The sequence below is a fragment of the Camelus bactrianus genome, chromosome 29 (assembly GCF_048773025.1).
Source record: "Camelus bactrianus isolate YW-2024 breed Bactrian camel chromosome 29, ASM4877302v1, whole genome shotgun sequence".
In the NCBI taxonomy this organism is placed as follows: domain Eukaryota; kingdom Metazoa; phylum Chordata; class Mammalia; order Artiodactyla; family Camelidae; genus Camelus; species Camelus bactrianus.
In genome coordinates this window covers 15,418,795-15,435,408 of record NC_133567.1, presented here as the reverse complement: position 1 = coordinate 15,435,408, position 16,614 = coordinate 15,418,795, and the positions used below count along the sequence as shown (strand labels likewise).

Genomic DNA, 16,614 nt, shown 5'->3' with positions numbered 1-16,614 from the left:
GTAAGACGTACCTGGGAGATAAAAAAAGACGACCAATAACTCTGGTATGGTTGGCTTGCACCACAAGAATATCTGGGAACATTTTTCCAAGGCCTTACTCTTATCTAGTTTCCAAAAGAAATCGTGGTCTTTTTAAACTCCCTGCTCAGTAAAACATGAACTGATGAGGAACACTGAATTCCATAGGGCCGGAGCTGGCAAGGTGCTTCTAAAATCACTCATTTTTGACTCTTTCACATCACAGACAAGGACACTAAAGCCCTGAGATGTGCAGTGAGGGGCCTGAGCTCCCAGAGGCACTTATTTGAGATGCTACTTGACACAGACAAGACACAAGTTTCAGAGGTCCGACCTGTGAAAATTGAAACTACTCTAAAATTCAGCCGGAGGGGTGCAAGAGGGGTGTAGCTCAGTGGTAGAGCACATGCTTATTTAGCATGCCCAAGGTCCTGGGTTCAATTCCCAGTACCCTATTTAAAAAAAAAATACACAAATTAATTATTTAAATTAAAAAGTAATAATAATAAAAAAAAAACTTAGCCAACATCACATAGTGTGGGGTATGTCCCAGCCATTGTTTGAAGTCACTGTTGCACACTGAGGGGGCACAGGAAGCACCTGGGGGGCTTGTCAGAATGCAGAATCGGATTCGGCAGGTCTGGGCTGGGGCCTGCATTACTGACCAGCCCCCCAGGCCCTGCTGATCATGCTGGTCTGAATATGACACAGAGCAGCAAGGTTCCAAGTGCTCTGTAAACATGAACTCTCATTTCCCAAAATAAGCCCGTTACTGTCACAGGTCCAGGTACCGTACAGGTACTGCTACCACTGCGATTCGACAGAGGAGGAAACTAAGACGCAGTTAAATGACTTGCCTTGAGTCAGATGGTGGGGAAGGGCCACAGCCAGGATCTGCACCCAGAGGGCCAAACTCTAGCCTGTGCCCTTAACTACTCCCTCACCCTGAGGTTCTCAAAAGCAACCCAAGATCATCCCCGGGCTTATACAGGTTGACCTTGAGGGCTGAGTCATTAGGACTGTATTTTATTTTACTTTATTATTTTTTAATTGAAGTATAGTCAGTTACAATGTGTCAATTTCTAGTGTGCAGCATAATGTCTTAGTCATGCATATATATACATATATTCATTTTCATATTCATTTTCATTAAAGGTTATTACAAGATATTCAATATAGTTCCCTAGGACTGTATTTTAAATATGTAGCCATTAAAATAATAATCACAAAAACTAGGAGAGAAAAAGTGATGGAAGTGCTCATGATAAAACATTAAGTAAAAATATCAGAATACAAAATATATCAGCCTAGGCCAGGCCCTCTGATTACCTGGCCCCATCATTCAAGTAAGTACAAGCCAACTCATTCATGCAAGAGCAGGAAAGGTCTTCCCTTCTCTTTTGCTTCCCTCTCCCAAAAACCATCTCAAGGGAGACTTCACTCTTGCCCCGAATCCCCAAGAAGCACTAGAGAAAGTGGGGCCTTGAGGGAAAAGAGGCTTCAGAGAGAACAAGTCACAGTACGTGGGAGGAAGCCAGCCTGTGGCTCCTGGCATCCACAACTTTCTTTTATTCATTCAACACATATCTACTGAGAACTTGTGCCTCATACCATACTAGGTGTTAGGACATGAAACACAAAAGCCCCTGCCCTCAAGATTACATTCTAGTAGGAGAGGCTGACAATAAAAAAATAAGCATAATAAATAAGCGTATTATATACAGCATGTTAATAGATGAGAAGTGTTACAGAGGAAAAACGGAGCTCGGGAGTGCTGGGGGCAGCAGACTGCAGGAGTAACTAGGGTCATCAGGAAGAAGCGATACTGGAGAAAGGGCTTGAAATGAAGCCCGTTAAGTACACACAAGTCCAGGGAAGAACGTTCCAGGCAGATGAAACATCAGGTACAAAGACCCAGGTGGAAACAGATCCCACCTGGAATGTCTGAGGAAAATCAGAGGCCACGGAACTGCAGTGAAGGAGTAGTAGGAGAGGACGTCAGAGAGGTCATGGGTAGGGAAAAGGGCAGGCCTTACAGTGCCCTGTAGGCCTTGGTAAGAACTTCTGCCTTGACTTGGAGGGAAATGGGGAGTCACTGAGGGTTTGGAGCAGAGAAGTGACATGATCTGATGATGTACTGAAGAACTGAGCTGGCTGCTCTCGGGAGGGATGATTGCAGAGAACGGGGACAGAAGCCTGGAGACCAGTTACCAGGCCACCACACTACCCCACGCAAAGGGGCTGGTGGTGGATCAGACTAAAGTGGTAACAGTGAGGTCGTGAGAAGTGGTAATAAATTCTGGATCTCATGATTTCCCCAAGAGTGAGATGTAGAAGAGGAGGGGAAGAGAGGAGTCAGGGATGTTTCCTGCACTTCGAAGGATGAAGCTGTCCTTAACTGATACGCAGAAGACTCTGAGAGACATGAACTTGAAGGAAAGATCCACGGATTCAGACATGTGAAGACGTAGAGACACGGAAGAGGTGGCTGGCTGTGTGAGGCTGGAATTCAGGGACAGATGAGGACCGGAGACGTCCAGGTGGGAGCTGTCAGTGTAGAAAGCCAGGAGCCCAGATGAGGCTTCCAAGGGAGTGAGTCAAGTTGAGGAGTGAGTCAAGTCGAGAAGAACAGGGGTTCTGAGGTCCCAGCCTGCATGTGTCCACGGAGAAAGGAGGAGGCAGCAAGCGTCTGGGAAGAAGTGGCCAGGGACACAGGAGGAAAACCAGGCAACTGTGACATCCTGGAAGTCAAGAGAAGAAAGTGTTTGCTAGAAGAGAGAAGAATGAAGGGGGTCAACACTGCAGAAAGGTCAAGTAAGATGCAGGCGGAGGCTGAGCTTTAAATTTAGCAAAGTGGAGGCCACGGGCAACCTTTGCGAGCAGTTTCAGGGGAGTGAGGAGAGGAATCTCTTTATCTACCAAAAGGATAGGAAATCCTCAATGATAAGAAAAGGAAAGGGGCTCAGTGCCTGGCATGAAGCCTTCAGGGAGGGAAAGAGGAAGAAGTAAGAACCTTTGGCATTGAAGGGACCGACTCGTGTGTCAGCCAAGTAGAGCTGTTCTGTGTGTGCATAAGCCTTTATTTTCTCATGACTCAACAGATTATGCTGCTAACTTACTGACTCTTTGTTCTCCCTTCAACTTGGTCCTGAATAAAGCTTAATCTTTTAAGTGGAAGAGAAAAAAAATCAAAGGTCACCTACCAGCAATTAAGCCATCGCTCACATGAAACCTGGACTTAATTCATTACAAGAAAGGGAGGCTTGCCACATTCTCCTCCCACTTGAGAGTCATTGTTCCAACAATGGATTTTTGCTTTCACTATTGCTGCCGCACCTTTGGAACAATATTGGGAAACCCACGCTGTTCTTTCTCAACATTCAGTCCAAAGAGGCCAGAGTTCTGCGTTCAAGGCCAAACTGGCTCATCACGATCACACACTCCGTCTCCCGTACAATCATCCCCGATCCCTGTATTCCTGCCAAGGCACCCATTCAGAAGTGTCTTTTTCCTCCTCATACAAACCCGTATGGGGAAGGGAGAAGCGACGTTATACTTCAACCTATCAGAACAATGTCTTGTTGATTCAAAAATGGGAGATCGCCTCAAAAATTCCAACTCATCAGCAATGACCAAATGCTTACTTCACCAGTTGAACCAGAAGATGCAATATTTTTCTAGGAAAGTACCTCAGACATTAACATTATCCTCTGCTTAGTTTCAACTTGATGGAAAGAACTATCATTAACTTCTAGGACTAAAAAGTAAGAAAATTTCAGTGAAACCTCATTATTTCAGATCCAACTGCTTTGAAAATAACAGTAATTAAAACTTGATTGAAGATTACTTTTGTAGCAATTTGAAAAGGGAACAGTGCAAAGAAAATTAATAACATAAACAGTGTTCAGGAAAGATATCTAACCTGCTTAAGACATAATGTGTGTCAAATATTATCTAACTGTTAGAGGAGACCTATCTGTACGCTATTGGTACAAGAAGGCAGTACATACACTTACATATGATGGATATGTGGTCATGAGTTAACTACATCATTCCCACCGTTTCTGTCAACTTAAGGTTTTATCATAATTACTGATGCACATAAGCACACGGGTGTGCGCGCGCGCACACACCCCTGCAACCACGCAAGTATATACAAACAACTTACCAACCCACACATTTTATCTGCCAATGCCCACACCCCGCCAGCAAGTAGGTTTCCCAGATAAAATAAAATAACCGAACTTTTTTTTTGTCCACAGTAACAGCTCCCTCTATCCCTGAGTCTTAAATGGACTTCTCCCCAAACTGCTTTTTCACAATTATATAACTGCAATTTTAGGAGTGTAAAATTAAAAGGAAAAAAAATGTTATTTCTTGGCTAAGAAATAACCTATAAAAGAGATCTGCCTTTTCTCCATGCCTGAAGATTTCATCACAGAGCAGAAAGGATCAGATTCTGTGCTTAATACATCAAGATTCATCTACTAAACTTAAAATAAATAAGACGCTTTCTTAAAATATTATTTTTAGATGGGTTGTATAAGCAAGCGGCAAAAGATGAAAACTGAAGGCAGTCCTTCACAAGATGTAAGTCTGAGAGGCGTGTGTTAGGAATGTCATCAGCCCAAGACCAGCAGATGATGAAATCTGACAGATTGGCTGGCATGATTTCCCCAATTCTGGGTGCTTGTCTCATGCAATCTGCTCCCACGGGGCTGAGCCATTGCCTGGTTCTAAAAACACCAACCACACACTCACCACCTCCAATCCTGGAAACTGAAGAGCTCTACACTGCAGTAAACATTTGTTCTCTGAAGTTTTCTTTACTAAACTTTCAGGACTCAGACTGACCACATGTGAAGAGTGTACCAAATGCACAACATTCAGGAAATTTCCCCCGCTGCTATCCACAACAGTCCAAAACCATTTGTTCAACAAACATCTCTTGAGCACCTGCTGTGTCCCAGGCCCTGCGGCAGCTACTAACCATGGGAAGCTAAATCAGAGACCCGTTCTCCCTTAAAGGAGGTGGATGTAAATGTGAAAAAATGTCACGAGTGTGATACCAACAGTGCAACAGGAGAAAAAGAAGGTGGCACGATCCGGTTGGAGAGAAACCACACTGGAGAGATGATATCTGAGCTGGGTTCATAAGGATGAGGAGGTGGTGGCTGACGAAGGAGGGCAGAGTGAGTGTTCCCGACACAGCAAAGCCCTGAGACCTCTTTGGGGAAGCAAAGACCTAGAACAAGGGAGAGAGCCTGGAGGAGATGGGGCTGGAATGACAGGCTGGGCAGGACAGGGTCTTAATGCCTTGCTTCTATTTTATACAGAAACAACAAGGAACCATGAATGCTCTTGGGTCAAGAAAGAACAATCAATCAAGTTACCTAAAGATAATCATGGTAGTTTGGAGGATGCATTGAAATGGGGTGAGGAAATCAGGACCTGAAGTGGACCTGGGGACGTGCAAAGAGAGAGGAGGCAAGAGGTATTCCCGAGATAAGACGGGCAGGACTCAGGGACCTCTGGGTGTCAGAGATGAAGGAGGGAAGGGAGCACGGATGAATCCAGTGATCCCAATGACAGTGACAGATGAGACAGACATCAACAGATGACCCAACAGTGGGAAAGCAGGAGGAGGAGCACGTTTTGGGGAGGATGTCTGCTCAGCACTGGCTGTTCAGCGGGCTGCCTAAGCATGGTGGGTCGGGGAGGAGGCAGGGCTGAACAGGTGGTGGGGGTCAGGCAACGCTAAGGCCAGGTGTCAGTGATTCTGGTTAAGGTCAGCCAGTCTGAAAACACGTGATAGAGACAAGAGAGAGACAGTGGCCCCAAAGCAAATGGATGTGACAGAATGATCTGGATGTTGATATATTACAGCTACTTGTATGGAAGAGCTTAATCCTACTGGATAGTGTGGATCTCAGATGCAGGCATCTGCAGTTGGCTAACACAGGCGCCACTCCCAATCTTCTTCTTCCTAAAGTCAGGTCTTCATTTTCCCAGTGTCTCTTTTGGAGGTAGCAGTGCAGCAATACGGGCACTCTGCTGGGAGCCTCTGGGAAAACCCGCTCCTCTGATCAAAGAAACAGAAGTGCTTGGTGCATCCCCTTGTCTGCCTTGAGCAAGGACGTGATGCCTAGAGGTTCTTGGAGCCAGCCTGTCACCCATGGGATGACAAAAAGCCAATACATGAATGATGGGGAGGTGAAAAGACAGAACACTGTCCAGCCCTGGACTCTTAGAAAACTTTTAGGCAAGAACCAAGAACAAGCAGTATTATGAGATGGGAACGAGGCTACAGATGAGGCCAAGAAGAGGGACATGCATTCTAAGGAAAGGTTGAGGATAGAAATGGTTCCCTGCTGTTTCCCCAGCACAACGCCTGGTACACAGTGGGCACACACCACACATTTGCTGAATCTATTGCTTGGAGAGAAAACAATCGGAGCCACTCTATTGGCCTGAGCACTTTTTCCAGGTCCGCTGGCAGGAGCAGCTCTGAAGGCCTTCCGACTCAGGAGCTCTACACCCCTAACGCTGTGAAGGACAGTCTCGCTTTCAGAGACCCACAGCTCTAAAACCACCCAGGACTCTTTAGGGGACAAAAGTCATCTTGCAAGGGGATGTCTACTCAGCCTGACTCAGAGGAAAGCCATGGACCCATCAGGATCTTTGATCATCTGATCTTTCAAGCCTGACAAGACAGGAGTCTCAGAATACCTGACTAGGGGTCGGTTTTGTCTGTGATGACCAACTCCAAAGGCAGGAAAGTGGGCATCGGACAAGAAAGGACGAGCCAGCTTCACACTTCCAGGGGAAGCCATCGTGTGAGGTGGGGCTGCTTCAGCGAGCTTTCTGGGTGGAGAAAGACGGCCCAGCAGCTGGAGAAGGCCCACGGCTGGAAGAAACTTGCCACCTGAAACGTGTCCATAGAATTTCGCACAAAACCTCACAGCCTCCTAATTTTACTGCAGCTTTTTTTCCCCCTGGATCCTCCCTCCCTCCACCACCCATCCCTGCATGGCTCCTCCCTGCACAAATTCAAGAAGGAAAATAAATCTAATGACTGTATATGGTCTTTTTACAAAGAGTAGCAACCCCCCCATACATATACATATATATATACACACATATATATGAAATACACACATATAATAGAATCACATGGAGAAGAAAATAAAATTAAATTGCCATCAAGCAGTGAAGGCCTCTGCAGCAAGTGGGCCCTGCTATGTTTCCAACATTGAGACGAAATTTTCTATCATTTGAGTAACACCTAAATGTTATACCTTAAGGAAGAATGACATTTTCAAATGTTAGTTTTGTACCTGTAATTCCAAGAGGGTCCTACCAAATTATTGGAGAAGTCAAATCTACTTTTCAATAAACCAAGTATGAACTCCAGTTAAAACTGCGTTTAACACTCCAGTGGCCTCAGCACACGTGACGTAGCGGAGGAAGCCCTAACAAGATACAGCGCCACCTACTGACCACACACTAAAAATACAGTCTTACTGTCCATTTTAGCGTGTTCAGGCTGACAAGCTGTATGGCATTAAGGCGTTATAATTTATTTCATACGAATTGACCTTTAACATTTTTCCAGATTTTACTGAAGCAAAAAGGGGGATAAAAAATTATAAAACACTGGCAAGGTATTTTGCCTCATTTCATTCTTGTAATGTTCTTTCTTATCACCTCTACTGTAAGAAATTTTGTGAAATATTTACATTCACTCACTGGTTCATTAAATACCTGTTTATTGGGCACCGACATGTGTTACCATTACGTGATAAACAAGACCGACCTGGTTCCTTGTCCTCTTAAGATTATAATATTTTTAGAACCTGACCGTTTCTCATTACCTCCACCATAAGCAGCTTGGTCAAAACCACCTGGATTATTCCAAAAGCCTCCTCCCTGGTCACCCTACCTTCTCTCTTCTGCCCCCACGTCTCTTCACAACAGAGTATAGAGGGAGCCCTGAACCTGAGTCAGATGAGGAGCCTGCTTTGGTCTTAACGCCCAAAGCTTCCATCTCATCCAGTGTAAAATCCAGAGTCATTACTGCATGAGATCCAGCATCGCCTCTCTCCATCTCTAACCTCTCCAAACCCGTCAGCCACACCAGCCACACCATCCTCTCTGTTCATTCTCAAACTTGAGGCCTCAGGGCCTCTGCACTTGCTAGTCCCACTGCCTGAATGCTCTTCCCTCAGGCACTTACATGACTCACTCCCTCAATGCCTTAACTCAAATAGCCCCTCTCGACCATGTCTCATGAAACTACAAGACCCCACCCTTCCTGGTTGGCAGCCCTCATCCTCCCTGCCCCGTTTTACCTTCCTCTGAAGTACCTGTCACTGTCTGACACCCTCCCTACATGCAAGTATTTGCCCGTTTGCTGTTGTCTCCCTCAACTAGACTCTGAGCTCCAAGAGGGCAGGGCCCTTGCTTTGTTTACTGCAGAGTCTCCAGCGCCTGAAACAGCGTATGTCCTACATTTGCTGAATAAAAGCCCTCTTCTCCTGGGTCTCTCTCTCCAGGACCCCGGTTCCTGAGGATGGGGAACGCGCCAAATGTGGGATGCCTGGGATGCCCTCACACTGACCCTCAGGACCGGGACAAGGAAGAGCTTTCCCTCCGTATGTCTGGGGGTTAGGGCTGGCGTCATGTGCATAGAACTCGCGCAGTCCTGCCAGGCTTCACGCTGGGCTCTGCGCTCAGAGGGCCCTGTGCTTGGTTTAACGCTCTGTGGTTGCCAACGTGAAGTTCCTAATAGTTATTGAACAAGGAGACCTACATTTTCTTCTTGCACTGGACCTCACAAAACTATGTAGCCAGCCCTGTTTTGAGGATCTGGGGTAAGAGATGTCTCAGGAAAATAGCACACGTAGACCAGCCACTGAAAGGTGGACAGTTCTCACAATGCAGGACCCTTCCGGCAGGTAATGGCCACCAGCTCTTCCATCAGCTTGGTCCCTGAGACATACGGGATCTTCGCTCTCTTCAGACAAGGACAACTAAACCCTTCGGTGAGTCATGGGACTGTTCCCAGCAGTTCTCTCCTCAGCACCTTCCTCACCCCCAGATCCCTCTCCCACCAGGCCACAAGCTGGAATTCCCCACCACCGGGGTCAGTGTCAGCAACTGGCAAGAGAGGCCAGAGCGTGTTCACACAGATAAAATCATAAAAGCAACTCCTGCAGAGCTTATATTTAAAACAAACAGAAGAGCTCCACTCCAGGGGGGAAAGGAGATTGTTTGTGGTGTCAGCTTAGAGGCTGATGGGAGGGGAGAAAGGGTACCGAGCCCAGGAAAGAGCAGATGCTTACGGGTACCTGGTGCGAAGCAGGAGCGGGTACGTAATCATAGGGAAGGCATGTAAGATGCCTCCGAAGACTTTGTCTCAGCTCAAGAAGCCAACAAATGGCTCCTCGTGCCGTCCTGGTCCTGGCAAGAGACGTGGCCGGGCAGCCGGCGTTCCAGCTGACCCCTGCTGGCTCCCGAAGGAAACGTCTGTGTGCTCAGAGCTGGCAAAACCTAGCGGGGGTTTTTCCAGAATGACGGATGCACACACAACAAGCCAGATTCCTGGGAGTGGGGGAGGTGGTTAAGACATGGGGAGGAAACACTCTCAGACCTCTGAACAGAGTACTTACCTAGTGATCCCAGTAGAAACATAAAAAAGGAACAGAGCAGCTCACGTTTTTAGAGGGGGCTAGAATGGTACCACGGCATCATCTCTTTGGATCCCTTAAGTACTGACTAGAAGGCTGCAGTTTGCAATCGTTGAAGAGAAAAAAGAGGCACTTTTAAGATACTTTGCCTCAGTTTTCTCCTCTCCTCCCTCCCTGAGTGAAGGCAGTCATGAGAAGTAGCCAGATAAAAAAGGCTTTTACCTTCAAAGCAGTTACTAGTAAATTCTTTAACCAGCCCCTAGCCACATCAAACATAAGGTGAAAATTAGATTTCATCTTTATTAGATCCAAAGGAATTTATCTGAAAAGAATTCCGCAGAAAACTGTTTAAAACTTTTTAGTATGGAACAAGAAAATGTACGTAACCTTTTCTACAACACAGGGATTCATTTTTGTCTCCTTCCTCAAGTTTTCTAAAAAGTCTTGCCTCATTTCCATCTGAAAAACAATTTGATCAATACAAATTGGCATTTCTCACTCCAAAAAAACTTTAATAAACAAAGGCATAAAGATTTGTGTTTCTAGGACAAGACCTGTTTTTAAATATATTGGGTAGACTAGCAAGTCTATACCTACCAAAAATCCATCCTCCCATCAATAGTATAAATATACACCAGAAACTTTGTGATGTTTCCTTTTAAATTTCCCTCCTTCATGAGCTGTAGTGATTATATTCAATCTAGCTGTATCCCTTCCAATGCTTCTGCAATGCTCACTTACAGATCCAATCAATCAACCTGGCCTTATTAGGTGCTTACCAGATATTCAACAAAAGTACAATTCAGGCCTGAAACTAACACAATATTGTAAATCAACTATACTTCAACTTAAAAAAAAAGTGCCTTTCAGACTCTGTCCTTAAATTTATAATACAGAGAGAACACAATTACATAATCAACAATGTGGTACAACTACTTTGAGAATTCAAGGGAAAAAAGCCTGGGGTAGATGGAGTTTAGCGGATGAAAACAGACTTGAATTTGTTCTTGAAGGATGGAGAGGATTCAGATGAGGAAAAGGAAAAGGAAAAAAGAGAAATGAGTGGTGTGGGGGAAATCTTTCAGAGAAAGACCCATAGAGACAAAAACAAAAACACAGGAGAGAGATGTTTGAGGCCCAAACTTCGAATATTAAACCATGTTTACATCAAGGTGAAGATAAACTATGCCTTTCCTCAGGTTTAAAAAAAAAAAAAATTAAAAGCAACATCTAACAGAGCAAAAGACAAGGTCCTGGGTTCAATCCCCAGTACCTACATTTAAAAAAAATTTTTTGTTTTTAAAGAGCAAAGGAAGTTCTTGTGACAGGGGAGGCTTCTAGCAATGTTTGGAGATATCTTTTGTTAGGAAGTCTCACTTTTTGTCAGGAAGTCTCACTTTTCACACTCCTGTGAAACAGAAAGTAAGCAAGCCAGAGGCAAAAACCCCAGGGAGAACTGGTGAAGTGACAGGCGACTCACCTCGGGCTCCCTGAGATAAGCAGGCTGTGGTACAGGATAATCTCACTTCTTAGTGGTAGTGGTTCTCAAACTTTAGGGAATATAAGGTATACCTGAGTACTCTCCAAAATGCGGTCGCAGGCCCCACCCCCACCCCTCAAGACGCTGATTCAGGCGACCTGACTAGGGGATCGGGGTGGGGTTAACAATCTGCATTTTAAACACCACCACCCCCAGGCAGGTGGTTCTGATGCAGGGGATGCTAGGACCACCCGCTGTAGCACCCTGTAAACTGCCTCCCAAACCGTCAGTGAACTCCGATGCAAATCCACAAGTTTCGGGTTTAGTTCGGTAGGACAGCGGGCGCTTCTGGCATCCAGCTTTGGAACAATGTCTGACACAAATGAGCTTATTTACAAAACAAAAACACTCACAGACATAGAGAACAAAACTTATTAGGTAAAGGGGGTGGGAAGGGATAAATCGGAAGTTCAAAATTTGCAGATACTAACTACTATATACAATACTAACTACTATATATAAAATAGATAAACAAGTTTATACTGTAGAGCACAGGGGACTATATTCAATATCTTGTAATAACCTGTAATGAAAAAGACTATGAAAAGGAGTGTATGTATCTGTACGACTGAAACATTATGCTGTACTGCAGAAATGGACACAACATTGTAAACTGTACTCCAATTAAAAAAAGAATGCAAAAAACGAACAAAAAATAATGCCTGAGCTGCTTCCACTTCTGTTGTAATCTTCACCTAGAGGTATTCAATGTTCACATCAAGAAAGAAGAATGTGAGAGATGCTATTATGAACTGAATGTTTGTATACCCCCAAATTCAAACATTGAAGTCCTAACCCCTCAACATGATAGTCTTTGCAGGTGAGGTCTTTGAGAAGTAACTAGGTTTAGATGAGATCAAGAAAGCAGGACCCCCGTGATAGAATTACTTACCTTCTGAGAAGAGAAAGGGCATCCAAAGCTCTTTCCCTGTCTCTCTGCCCTGTGAGGACACAGCAAGATGGCAGCCATCTGCAAGCCAAGACAGCCCTCACCCGAAACTGAATCTGCCAGAACCTTGATCTTGGACTTGCCAGCCTCCAGAACTGTGAGCAATCAATGTCTATAATGTAAGCCACCAGTCTAGGTGTTTTGTTATAGCAGCACAAGCTAAGACAGATGCCCCATTTCAAAACTGAAGAGTTGGGGATCTGCTATGAAAAGTGGCCAACACACTCTCCTTGCTTGGCCCTGCAATAAACCTTTCTCTGCTAAAAAAAAAAAAGAAAAAGAAAAAAAGAAAAAAGTGGCCAAAAAACAGGTTCCCCCACGTCTTTCCTTTTCCCAGCACAGTCTGTGTCAGGGGAAACAGACAAAGCTTAAGCAAACAGGTTTTTGTTAAAATATGAATCATCTTGGACCTCAGCCGAATTTATAACTGGAACTAAGTCTGGCCATTTTTGTTAAGCGTTGGTTATAAATACAAAAGGCAGAAACCTTTGACTTTCTAGATGGAAGAGCAGACTGTAACAGCTATGGCAGTTCCTGTGGTTAACTGGAACCAATGATGATGGATTTGGGGTGGGGAGACAGGACGCCACATAGGATGCCACGAGCACAGGCTGCCTGAACCAACTCACTCATTTAACAAAGGCTTTCTGAGTGCCTATCATGTGCCAGGCTAGAAGGTTCCAGCTAGGGACAAAACTGGCCACGTTCTCCCCATGTTCTGATAGGGAAAGAGAGAAGATAGTTTCAAGTGGTAATAAGAGAAAAGACACTGAGAACTGGGAAAGAGAGTGACTGGGAGGTAGGGAGTAGCTACTTTAGACAGGATGGTCGAGGAAATGTCTCTGGGGGGCTGACATTTAAGCTAAGACCGAAATGTCGAGAAGAAGCCAGGCTATAAAAACCCAGGGAAAGAACAGGCGATGAATGGAGCTTGGCATGTTTGAGAAGCAGGAAAAAGGCCAGTGTGGCTGGACCACATGAACGAGAGGGAAGAGAAGCCGGGAAAGTAACCAGGATCCCAACGGGCAGAGACATCACTGCTGCTGGGAACAGTTCCACAGTTAACACCCCTGGAGGCACATCTTTGGTTTTGTGGGTGATTGCCAGGCTCTGCCTTACACACGGACCCAGTAAAGTAACAGATCTGTCAGGCTGATGATTTCAAGCTTGGGAAGCCCTCCTCTCCCCCCACCCCTCTTCTCCTATTCAAGATGCCTGACATTACATCTAAAGGCAGGCTCAAAGCTCTGGCTTTGAAGCCAGACAACCCAGGCTTTAGGTTCACCTCTGTCACTTTTTAGCTGAGCCCTGTTCTTCACATCTGTAAAATGGGGGTAAAACGAATACCTTACTCATAGGGCCGCAGGGCGCTAAACGAGACAACACATGTAAATCATTTACTATGGCAGCCGACACAGAATAGTAAGTGCATACAAATGCTAGTCTTCTCCAAGAAGCTTCATTTCATTTCTCTAATTTAAGACGTTGATGCAAGTTCAACAGAAAATCTCTCTGGAAAAGTCATGCTGTAAATTGTTATTAGTCATTTGCACTTTAGTGTGAATGAGTTTACAATTCTTTCTCCAAAGCCCACAAAGTTGGATGAAAGAGAGAGAATATGAATGAGTGAAATTCCAGATCTCAGAGGAACCAAAGGAAGGAAGAGAAAACTAGATGGGTGAGGGGGCCTACAGCCTCTGAAATCTTCAGTGTTTACATCCTTTAAAAACTATTTATAAAATAAAAGAATCAAGCCTTTACTTTGCCTTTCCAGGACAAACTGCATTTCATGGTAACCAAACGTTAATGAGAAAAGTTTCTCTTTAGTATTCTATCTAAGCCATAAGAAGTTATGATAGAATTAAATATTACCATTAGCAACCTCTTACGAGCCAGTGGGTCAAGGTAATGACCATCCAGGGCTGCTCACGTAACAGAGAAGCAAGCATTTTGCGTCTCCTGATCACAGTGTACATGCCATCACTCAGGAGGTATTTCTACCTTAAACTCAAGTCCAGACCTTTACTCTACTAGTTTTATGGAAATACAGAGAAGACCGAGGAACAGATCAAATATCAAGGGGAAGCAATCGGCAAAACCCAGGCTATGAAAAACCCTCTTGGATAAATTACTCAGTTTCTTCAACAAATAAATTGCAAGGAAAAATAAAGAACATGAGGGGAAAACTGTCGATTAAAAAGAAGATTTAAGAGGCACCTTGACATATGGACTTACCAAAAGATCCTAATTCAAACACATCAGCTGTAAAATTAAAAGCTTATGATAAAAATCAGTGAAACTTGACTGGATATGTGATAATATTAAGGAATTACTGGTCAATTTTTAGGTGTGATAATGGTACTATGGTTACTTTTTAAAGAGTCCTTATCTTTTAGAAATATATAGTGACATACTTACATGTTTGTTTATAGATATTTATAAATACATATACACATGTGAAATATGTATAGTATCTGAGATGGGAGGGTTTTTTAAGAATAACACAAAAATTACACATACTCAAAATCAGAATGATCTAAAAATAATTTTCTAATGGTCCTTAAGGTTACTGTTTCCCACACACATTTCACTGGTAACCAAGGGCTCTACGAATTAGAGGCATTCAAAAGCTTCAGACACGGGGCATACTAACTAATAATGATGATGACTAACATTTCTAGATAATCTATACATCGACTAAAACCAGTTCAGGAACATGCCCCAGCCAGGAAACTGATGCCGTCGCACTAAATGGAAAAAAAAAGACGACGAAGATAAGACAAGAGTCACTCACCATGAGTTACATTTCTGTCTCCCCCAGCTCACTGTGCGCTGAAGTTCAGGGAGCCACGTTTTATTCACTTTCCTCTTCCAGGGTCCTAGCAGGAAGCCTCGTACTTAGCAACATAACAGATGATTAAGTGAGGAAGAAGGTAAAACCCGGAGATACAGTGCGAGGGAAGCAGGGAACAGGAAGCTGAAGCCAATCAGCTTGGGCTCAATCTGGAAGAAAACCACACAAGAAAACTATGTAAGAAAATTAGCAACCAAGGGATGTGTTTTACGACTTTAAACTGGTTGACTCTTTCCTACCCCATGAGCCAGGCACCCTCTGGTGAGTCCGGAACTCAAGGACCTTGAAGGAAACCACACTTATACCCACAGGGGGCAGCAAAGAGCTACCGTCCTAAGAGAAGCGGAAACCACATCAGCAAAGTGGGGCCCCAGCACTTCCTGCTGGGAACCTCCAGCCTTTTCCAACTGTTTACCTCTTTAACTAGGCAGAGAAAAAGTCTATAAGGAGATTTTTGGAGGAATGTTGAAAAGCATGAAATCAGCAATGTGAAAGGAATAAACATAACTGCGACAGAGTGATAGGGGATAAGGTAGAGTATCCCATGTGGAAAGATTTTCGTATCAACATCCTGAAAACCTACTTACCTAAACCTCAGTTCCAGATCATACTGCAGTTTCTCTCTCAGTGCATGTGTACCGCCACGTAACTGCATTTCAAAGCCGAATTCTTAGCACCGCCCTAACTCAGCAAAATTATCTAAAAGCACTTTGTGTCAGTTTGTTACTGGTGGTCTCCTCCCTGGATTCCTTGACGCGTTCTCCAGCCAAGACCGTAAGGGGCAAACACAAAAACCTTCTGACGAGGCGCTGAGGCCTTGGGAATAAACCAGTGTGCAACAGGCTAACCACAGAGCGGCTTACGCACAGAACTTGCAGCAAGCCCTTCCGGAGTGGGACCGGTGGTGCGGGCTCCGGTTTGGAGCTGGGCACAGGGGTTGGGAGCAAGCGGCAATATCACTCCCGACGTCCTCTGCAGAAATGCACTTTCCCTTCTTCATCTCTGGTGCGCCGGCGCAATCTCTTCTTGCTTATTGTGATGTTAGTCGTGAACTTTAAGAAGCAGCTCACGCGCCTTGATTTTACTCTTTCCCTTTATTCCGCCTTCATTTTCCACAGCCTGGACGTAGAAGTGTCAGAGTCAAAGAGAAAAAAATGAGACAGCTCAACCACAAAGACGTGACAATCTTCGGAAAAACGGCGAGACGAAGCCTGCACTTACACTGGAGTTCCAGAACCTTCCAGCGGCTTGGTTATTTCTCTCCTTGGGTGGGAGCTGATTGGTGGGTTCTTATGCAAATGAGGGATACTGAGAGGTAAGTTTTGATTGGTGGGTATACTGAACGTGAAAGGGGCGTGTCTGAAAGAGAGAGGGGCAGGGATGAACGTTCTCCGCCCATAGTCCTCACTCAGGTCCGGGGGACGGCAGTTGTTATGCAGATAAGGTATGCTGAAGGATGAATGCTGATTGGTGGGTTTTGCAGAAGGCGGAACTTGTTGCTTGCGAAGGCTTGGCTTGACGGAAATAGTGGTAGGATAGGAGAAACCAGCCTCCAGTTAGCATA

The 16,614-nt window shown here is 44.8% G+C and overlaps 1 long non-coding RNA gene across 2 annotated transcripts in view; it reads right to left on the bottom strand.

Moving 5' to 3' along the window:
- Positions 1 to 16,278, bottom strand: part of LOC123615773 (uncharacterized) — a 135,461-nt gene extending 119,183 nt beyond the window's left edge. For both annotated transcript variants that reach the window (XR_006723456.2, XR_006723458.2), the window contains exons 1-2: positions 15,638 to 16,278; positions 14,991 to 15,199 (exon numbers count right to left, since the gene is read on the bottom strand). This is a non-coding gene — a long non-coding RNA (uncharacterized LOC123615773). The remainder of the gene's footprint in view (positions 1 to 14,990; positions 15,200 to 15,637) is intronic.
- Between the last annotated feature and the right edge of the window lie 336 nt (positions 16,279 to 16,614).